We start from the raw sequence: 10,882 nt of genomic DNA, 5'->3' as shown, positions 1-10,882 counted from the left end.
AGATGTGTGCGGGCAGTGCCTTTATCGTAAATCTCATGTCACACCCGTCAGCAAAATAAACTGATAATCTAAAGATGGTAGGAACAAATTACTGTATTTATTATAATAATTGTTGCATTTATTGATTCAAAACAATCTGAAAGCCTTACCGTTATATTATTCAATTATTTTACATGTGTAAGGAGCGGTGTGATACTTTTAAATCATACATCTACGTGAATACAACATATCTTATATAGGACTATTAAATAACGAATTGATGTCTCCATGCGCATGTACAACCGGAACGCGAAAATACGAAAATATAACAATGCGAAAATGTAACAATGCGAAAAGGCGAAAATGAAACAATGCGAAAATGTATCTATGCGAAAAGGGAACATGCGAAGAGTCGACAAAGTAATACTTTGTCGTGTTTTTGTGTTTTCGCATTTTTGTATTTTGAACGCGAAAAAGCGGAAATACGACAGATGGAATGCGAATAAACGATAGATTTTATGTGTCGTATGTTTGCCTTCTTCTGTCGTATTTTCGCTTTGTTGCCTCGAAAATGCGAAAACACGAAGAGACGACAAAGTCCAACTTTGTCATCCCTTCGTGTTTTCACATTTTTGCATTTTGAGGCGAAGAAGCAAAAATACGATATGGCGAAAATCAGCCACCATACAAAACATTTTGTGTACCTTTAAGGTGCTTTTCCCCAAGAAAACTTTAAGCATGGAATGTTGAAATGCTGGTAATATTTTAGTATTATAATAAGCTGATTTCATAAATATTTAATTTACATTAATTTACAATGACTAATGTCCACACAAAAATTTAGTGTCAAACATTATATAGCAAATTATATTAACATTATATAACAATCATATAGCAAATATAAAATATAGCCTACATATAAAAATAATGAAATTGTCCTATTCATGTTTATATTATTTTATTTCAAACCTATTAAGTTAACAACGGAATTTTGTAACAGAAACATTTATTCTTCTTCTTTATAAATCAGTTCAATTTCATAAGTGTTGCTAGAAATATATTTTTATGTTGTTCTATATTTACATGTACTTACAAAGTTTCAACCATTTGAATACACTGTGTACGATAATGAACTAACTAAATAAATAAATAAAAAGGCCCTATTGTAAATATTGTGATGGACACTAAGACAAAACTAACGTTAACTAATTTTGTATGTAGGTCATTTTCTCCTTTGAGATTTGGCCTGATAAATGAGATGTCGACAATGACAAAAAACCTAACCATGACAAGTATATCTAATATATTGAAAAGTGCAAATGCTGTTATTTAGTAGGACAGTTTCTGATTTTATTTTGTCTATGTTCTAATCCATTGACGTGGACTTATAGTACACTATACGTTAAGTGACAATGACAGAAGGCTGCTTAATTACCAGATATTCATTAAAAGTATTGTATGTGGCAGTAATTATTATGAAAATAATGCGCAGAACAGAAAAATTGAATAAATCTGAAAATAATTGTTTTATTTTCAGAACTGTCTGGAATGATTGCTGTAATAATTTCATCTTATTGTGACACCTGAAAAAACTTTCATTTCATCTAAATCGATATGTGCGTGCATGCGCGCGTGCGTGTGTGCGTGTTTCATACCTTTTTATTACAAGAAAGAAATAAACAAAGCGAAATATAGAATTGCCTAAGCAAAAAATTGATAAAAAGTTATATGGATTTATGCTGAGTCAATCTAAACACCACAAAACGCCGAATAGTTTTTGTTAAATTATCATTTGTATTCTCAGGCAGGATATATGCATGTATACAATTATCGCTATCAATGTAACAATTAAAACAATCATGTATATATTAAGCGCAAACTACATTTTTTAAAAGATAGAATAAACTAAAACATTAAAGTGTACACAGAAAATTGCAGAACAAGTCATAGGTATTTCTATATCGGCTAAAATGTTTCCAGGAAAGAGGAATTCTCTACACTATTATAAATCTTTGCCATTTCATTTATCTTGTACATGTAGCAAAATGACGCACGAGTCATTTTTTTACGTAAAAACGAAATATCGTTGTTGTTAATCATTACAGATACCTGTATATGTGTGTGTACGTGCGTGCGTGTGCGTGTGTGCGACATGTACACAGCTGCCATCCTAAATAAGCGACTCGTCAAAATTTGTTTTGCAGCTGTGTACGAGTCAAATAATATCAACATTTCTTTTCTGAATCCTCTATTTTTAGATATTTGACTATAAAACGAGGCGAGGCGGAGAACAATATTAATTACTTGGATGTTTTGAACTCATGCGCTAGGCTGATAAAACCTAGGACCCAATAGTGAGTTCAATTAGGACGTCATATAGTGCAAATGCTGCAATATTTCATTGGCTACATCTTATAAAGTATTAAATAATATTGAATATTAAAGATTGTTGAGTCCCCTTTTGAATTCTATTGGATGGGTACAAAGCTGTCAAATCTATATGAAACGAAACACTCGCCCATAGTATTATAGGCTTTACAGCCGTGTACAAATCAAATGTAAAAGTTACTTAACATCACCAAAGTTTTGACATTTTTATTATTTTGTTTTTACTTCAAGTATATACAATAAGATATGATATACGACTGTTTCGAAAATATGAAAACCAAAGTAGGAGGGATACAATTATTACAATGTTTTCATGTTGTCTTTTTGGACTGGCAAAATTTAACAGAAGTTTAATTGATATGAATTGATCATATTTTTTTCACAGAGATGGTTGCATAATGCAAATGCTGGACTTCATATTTTGCAGTATATTAGGCGTGAGATAATGTGCTATATCCTTTCTTTTTGTCCGGACGAATGCCGATCTGTTTTCAGTTTGACTTCATGCAAAATTTACTGGGAAGAACTGATTATATGAAGAGTTTTCATTGGCCATTTTAAAATTACAAAATGAGATATGGAAATCTCATTGGCCATTTCAAAATAAACTGTAAATTATAGTTCGTGTCATTCTCAGATAGTTCTAAACTAAAATATAACGGATAGTTCTTGACATTATGAAATAAAATGTAATTAATAGTCTTAAAATAAAATGTACAGGATAGTTCTTTAACTTTCTAGTTAAATTGCTCAGAAATAAAAAAAAATAGAGAGACAAAAAGAATCCCTAAGAAAGTCCAAAACGGCAAAATTGAAAATGTTGCAGTCTCGGTTTGATTGAGCCTGTTCATTGACGGTACTGGCAAGTGAAAACTGCCGTCCACGCCCTAACACCGGCTTAAGAAGAATTCAACATTTAAACATGAAAACGGCGGTCATCATTGAACCTTTAATGTGATATTGTCGTGTCATTCTATGAAAAGCGGTGTATGGTCCCCAGGTAACAATGAGCGGAACTAAACAAAATGGAATTTTGATAGGGAATCAGAACTTATGAAGTTATGAGGTTAAGTTCTGTTAAATTAACAATCTTTCTTGCATTCAGATCTCATAACATTTTTCAATGAATAGTTTATTTTACGTAAGAACTTACTGACTTTATTTTGCACAATATCTGCTGAGTTTTAAATTTTGCCCAAAATAACGAAACTGATTTAAGACCATTTCAGTTACCCTTAGTTTATGATGTGCAATAAGCCCCTAATGTACTATATGGTAATCGATGTGTTCATTTGATATGTTTATAATCTTTATATATGTTTGCATATAATCAAACATTTTTAAAAGTAATTGAATTACATACTGCGTAGGTGTTGGTGTTAGAAACTGAGTACACGACAGGTTTGTTTAAAAACACATACATCTTAAAGTATTCCATTTTCCAAGATTACTTACCTTACAAGAAATTATAATGTCATTGTTATGCAAACTATGCTAACATTTCTATATGACTTTGCATGTCAAACTAAGAACTAACATATGTAAATAAACAAGTTTTACTTCGGCCCAGTATCTTACTTTAAAGCTACTTCTTGTTTTCCAAATATTGTTGGGTTTAAGCATTGGAATGCATTAAAACACCACATGACGCAAACGTAATCTTTTGACACACTATCAATAAAAAATCATGAAAAAAATAAAATCATTAGAATCTTGACATTTAACATATGATTTGAACATATACATAGCAGCAAACAGTAATTTGTCAAAACATCTTTTACGAAGTTTTGTCATTAACCCCTATCAAAACAATTATAGTGTAGATTTATGCCCTTGCCATTTAAAAGAATTTATAATTTTATCTAATCCCCAAAAATCACTAAGAGAAATGGTTGAGTATTTAAAAATAAATAAATAAAAGATTAATTATGAAATCAAAAGGACTGGAACTGGATACATGCTTTTACTCCATGCAATAATGCAAAAAGAAGTTACTTGAAGTAGAAGAACACATCTCCACATGTTACAAAACAGGAAGCTAAAGTAAAGACGTGACTATAATATAATGAGATAAAAAAATACTCAAAGACGAGTAATTTCTTAATTTTCTGTTATCCTTAATGTAAGTAATTGTACCCAAGGGATCACGAACGTAATAAAAGATTACATTCTGAAATGGTAATTTCCTCATTTATCTTCATTTCAAGAGCATGAAGCATACTAATCTGTCTTGCTTATCAACATTGCCTGAAAATGAATATGAAAACATGAAGATTGTAAATACCAGGTCTTGAGGGAAGGGTTAGTGGAATACCACATTAAATCATGTGTGTAATCAAATCATGTGCTTAAGTAAATGGGGTTAGTTTACAGTCTATATACCTGTGCAAGCGATGTTGTACGCACGCGTTCAATGGCTGTGAAGGAATAGTCAGCTGTGCATTGCAATATACCTGTAAGGGAGTCGAATTAATTGTTACCTAGACGAATGTCTGTTTAGATATGCGCAGCCGTTGGAATTAAAGGTTTAGCGTTACGACACAAACACTAAATGATATATACTGTGACAGGACATGTACGCTTCAGTAAATTTCGTAATGTACCAGGAAGCCGACACCATGTGTCTTATTTATTACAGACCGGGTTGCTCGTAATGGGTTTTTTATTATGCCCTAGACATTATTTTTTATATACCGATATAAAAATTCAATAAGTTGAAAATGTTTCCATCTTCAAAGTTGTTGTTTTTGCAATGTTAAGTTGGAGGAAAACATATATTTGTTAAAATTTGCTATATGAATCTGGTATTTCAACATATGGGCTTGTGATTTGCATAAAGTAAATTTGTTTTAACAAAATAGTTCTAATTTGTTTTAAACAAATCTGTTTTTATATATAGAAATGATGTGTAAATAATCCGGCTGAAAAAGCCGCGGCCTTTACTGTTTTCTGTTGTCAATGTTTTTGAGTTAATTTTCTTTAAATGAAATTAAATTAAAATTCTGGAAAAAAATAGTTATGTTTACATGCAAGACTAAGTTTAAGATGTTTAAGATAAGTTTTTTAATTAATGTTGAAAGACTTGACATGATTTTGTACCATAAATTAGTTGTAAAGAGGATGCAAATACTCAATACGAGTTTCGTTTTACACTTTATTATTTATTGCAAAGAACCTTGTTATGTATCATACATTTTCAATGTAACATAGTTCCAAATATTTAATTAATATGTATTGTTTAAAAGTTGAGAAAGAACCACAGTAACTACGCATTTACAAAATCTAGCTAAATATTCCTTATTTAAAGATTCGATACAAAAAAACATACAAAGAAGTGAGCAGCCTTTTCTGTTTGGTCTAAGTTTTATTTTGAATGTTAAGACAGCTAAAAGAAGACATATGCGGTTAATCTATACAATCAGAAATATAAAATCGTTTTCCATATGTCCTATGTAGGAGCGTACATAACTGAATGGCTTTTAATCGCTTGCCCCTTACCGCTGTGGATTCGATTCCTGTCAAGGATTTTGTATTCTTTAAGGAGAAGAAACTATCCAGTTAACTTCTGGAATGTCGGAAGTTCTACCCAGATGCCCATTAATGCCTGAAATATTGCACGGAAGGACACCCGAGGCTTCCCCACCAGTTAAAGGAATAGGAATGGATGGATTGATGTCTGTCTAATATAAATATTCATCATTTAAAAAGAGGTACCATGACAGTTTTTCTGTTGACATCAACCCTATAAGTGAGAAATTCGTGTTTTAAGACACTATTTTTTATTTGAGAAATAAGTTCATTGGCGCCGCCATTTTGGCGTTCTGTCATTCTCGCGAGACAGACGAGACCGAGATTGTGACGTGTTACACCCACTTCCGGTATAGGTATACACGCTGGTACAACTGAAATATATCTTGATGAAGAACTTATTAATCTTATTGCGTACATTATACATTATTTATGAAAACATCATATGGAACTGAATTGCTTTAATAAATTAATTGAAGACGCCGCGACATTAATTATCATTTGTCCGATTTTCAAGCTTGCTGATGATCCCACTACATGATTTAAGCAATGACTGCTTAATTTTCAAAGATAAACCATCAATTTAATTTGGGTACTATGAGAAACTTCTTCAAATTAACGATATTATATCCTTTTATTTTGTACTTAATTTTCGCTAGACAAGCTGTCCGAATAGAGAACATCGCCGGTCATGTATCTTTTTTTCAGCGTAAAATATCAACTAAATCCAATATGTAGAGATCTACTGAGGACGCGATTTTCCGCCATTGACGCTAAAAATGAGAATGGCGCAGGACAATCGGCAGCCAGACTTATATCGTATGAAAACAAAACTGTCCGTTAGGTTATTTAGGCACCCAGTCAACTGGTACCAACAGCAACAGGTTGCCCATTCCCCTGTGATTACGCATATTCTCGGGTTTATCCAGTTCCCTATAGCTTTTTTCCACGTTATCTACTTACCCAATCCCTTTCCCACACAGATACGCATTTCTTCTACCGTTAATTTAATCCAATAAAATAAAAAATCATAATTCTACTTAATATTTAAAATGATTATCGGTGACTGAAAAAAATGTGTTGCTATTTTATGAAATGCTGTAATTTACAGTATAACTTGACAGGTGCGGAATTTAATTTTCCCTAAGGTCATTCAGTTCACTGATGAAGCGTAAAAAAATAGATGTCTATTTCGTCATTAGAATCTTTGACAAGGGTGATTAACCAATCAGGGCAACATTGTGCATGATCAAAAGATCTGTCGGCACAGAGGCATACAAGGAGCAATAAAAATCGTCAGTACACAGTGTGACAGGAACATTTAGTGCAAATTAGGAACAATTAAAATGGATAATGCACAGTATTAGACATAAGTAGTAAGAACCAGCAATTGTGTGAATAAATTATGCAAATTAGAGTTTTGAGCAGCCAATAAAAATGTTTTGCCTGCAGTTAATATTAGGCTACGATTACAAAGTAAATAAATACCACGCAGCATTATACGTTGACAGACATGTTAACAATTTACTTTTCAAAATAGTTGCTTATATTTTTTAAATGTGTACATCAATTATAACATATGTTCACACCTTTTAATTTGAAAGTCAGAATCAAACTGCAAAAATTTAATTACATGTACTATTAAGAACACGTTTTAGTAGGATTTTTATAATAATGATAACTATCGCCGTTCAATAATTAACAGCCAATTATTCGTTGGTGCGTTTGTTTATTTAATTGCATTATTTGATTGTGAAACTTTGTTAAATAATAACATGTGTATTTATTAAATCTGTGAAATATTGTTTAATTACATTAAGATGAGACTTTAATGAACATAGCATTGTTTGGAGTAACGGGCATCACTGGCTTGAAGTGGTGCGACCGGTAGACGTTGATTTTTTATTTGTTTCTTTATTATTATTTTTTTTTTTTTTGATTTTGTTACGTATTTGAACCATAAAAAATCTCCTCAACACCTCCTGTGAAAATTAAATTGTCTGGTCAATACTTTATTATATTAATATTTCTCTACGTTTCACCTAGATTTATCATAAATCTAAGGATGTGGGGAAATGACATCACGCGCACCTGTTTTTATACGGCCAATACACAAACATGGACGCGCCTACTGATTTGTAGAAATCGGTGATTTAGCGATTTAAATTTTGTTATCATTCGTTAAATATTATTATTTGGCCGCAGAAAATTTGCAGATTTATTATTTATAGTATTCTTTTTTTGAAATCAAGTTTTTATTCTAACCTTGTCTTTCCCTTTAAGTTGGAAAGTCGCCGTACTTTTGCGACGTAAAATATGTTGTCTGTAGAAATTAATTATTTCGCTTGTCAAAAGATACACCATTATTCTGTCAGAGTAAACAAGATTTTATCAGACATCCACTGTCTCCCTGACATTGGTCTCATTCAATCACTATTCAATACAGTCATATCCATCAAATCATGTTTTATGTGGAGCCAATACGAACACGTTAATTTAATGTATTTAGTCAAACACTTCTTATTTCTAAACCGTTGCCTTTTACAGGTTTCAACTTTCCGAGGGTACTTCAAAATAACAAAAGAAGATGGATTTAGGTATACTAACCTATTTACTTTTTTCTTTGCTTTACACATCAGGTAATATTTTTAAGAATGAGAATTGAGGAGTACCATGCCTGAGATGTAATTGCAAATGATAATCTAATGGACTAATATTCCAAGAAAATACACGCAAAGGTGGCGTTTATACATCTATCTTCAAGCAACATCAATTAAATAAAGTAAAAAAATGAAGTAAAATGAAGTAAAAACCTTATATTCCTTTTAACGTTCACTTTATGTAATTATGTACTTCATTTGTACTTCAAGACAAATTTAGGACTATTTACGAAATATGTATTTCGAACTATTAAATGAAAGTAAAAAGCTAATTATTATTTTCTGTTTGTTTCTTAAATGTAATATTTTAACTTTGTTCAAGTACAAGTTTTAAATTCAACAGAAAAAAAATGTTAACTAGGTCTTGCTTTTGAAAATATAAGGTGAACATCTTCAAATATTAAACAAGATTTTCAAGCGTTTTAAAAGTTGGCTTATAACTGACGCAGGTTTTCATTATTCCCAGAGAAACTCTTAGCACATATCAGAATAGTTATAGTACGGCAGAGTATTCTGACACACCTTATATATTTTATATGCCTGTATAAAAATAAGCTTACAGCATACTTCGTTTTTTTTCTAAATTATTATTATAGTTCATATTGATATTTTCAAAGATAAGTATAATATTAAACCTAATACTTTCTTAAGAATTTATTTTTATTTAAATGTAATAAATCTGTTTTTTCTTCTTTTCATTGAAATTCTACATTGGAAAGCACGTGTTTCCTTGGGGGTAAACCGCTTTTATTTTATTTTTTTTTTTTTTAAAAGAGTATGTGTTTGGGGCATTATTTGTTCGACCTATATAGAGATGATATAATCATAAATATCGGACTATCATAGAAGAAACTATACGTATACGTGATTTTAGGTAGTATATTAACAGATGAAAAATGTTAAGATCTATTTTATTTAGCATACAATTTGTCAATTTTTATACAAAGGTTTTTTCTTTAAGGCATATACAATATATAAGAGGGGCATGCAGTCTTCCGTTTTACAGAGATACATTAAATCTTCTGTCAGATATTGTTCTTTGAATGATATTTCTTCTACAAATTATTTGTTATAACACATTTGATATATTAGAAAACGGTGTTATTAGAAAATGCTATTAGAGTAGACATTTTAAAACAGATTTGGCATAATATTTATGACCTGATTGTCTGAAGAAAATCTGATATGTTTTAATTAAATATAATTAACTGCTGTATTTTCTTTCCTGAACACAATAAATCCTATAATTATCAAAAAAATTGTGAAAATATCATATTTAAGTACAGTTATTAGTTACAGAAACTCATATAACAAGCTAAGGCCTTTTTAATAATGCTCCTTGATAAGTGTCATTAATGTACTTTTAACGAAAATTGTTTTCTTGTACAAGGAATGTTTTCAAAATAGATTTGAATTCAATTGTTATTTAAGAAGGCATACTATTTGCAAGTTTTTATTCAGTATTGTATACTTCAACAGTATACGACCAACTAAAACTATTAAACTAGATAAATACCAAAACCTCACAGTAAACTATCTTCTTTTGAGAAAGAAAAGGTACATCTGTAAGATTTACAAAGACTTACATAAAAGATTATGTAAACTATTTACTTTATGCAAATCTAAATAAAAGTAAATATTTAACATTTTAGAGGTCTAACACATTGTATTTCTAATAATACGCAACTTGAAGTTATTCAACTAAGCTTGATGATTTTTTAACTTACTGGCTTCATTACAGTAATGTCATCTTAGATACGCTTTTTTTCTTTCAATCATATCATTAAGACATTGATGAATATTTCGATAAACATGATGATTTACTCAAGATTTTCTTGCTTAAGATCCCTGATATGAAGTATGAAGTATTTAACTTCATAGATTGATTTTAAATTGTATAAAGGCAATGAAAAATGCACCTAAGTTCAGAACAAATCATAAAATGAAAGTAAAAGAACCGTTCACAGCGTTGCTATTGACCAGTAGACATTTAAAACCCCAGTCACACTATAGCTTAAGATTACTTGCGACCACCGGCGACTTGTAAAACTGACGATCATCAGCGATTGTCTGCGACCAAAACCATTTTTGCACGTATAAATTTACTTCTGCGACTATCGTAAGACCAGTCATCATTGACAATCGCACGACAGGTCATAAGCAAACGTACGATGGTCTCAAGATTGTGTGGGATTACTTACGACTACCCGTGACCTGTCATGCGATCACCTACAACTAGACGTACGACCATCACACGATTACTAAAGACTACTCAAGATTATCAGTGACTAGTGGCAATTTGTAAAGACTGTCGTAAGATTGTCGCA

The sequence above is a fragment of the Ruditapes philippinarum genome, unplaced genomic scaffold (genome assembly GCF_026571515.1).
Source record: "Ruditapes philippinarum isolate M1 unplaced genomic scaffold, ASM2657151v2 ctg5557_1_1_1_1, whole genome shotgun sequence".
Taxonomy (NCBI): Eukaryota; Metazoa; Mollusca; class Bivalvia; order Venerida; family Veneridae; genus Ruditapes; species Ruditapes philippinarum.
The sequence above is the reverse complement of the archived record's forward strand: the minus strand, read 5'-3'. Positions refer to the sequence as shown.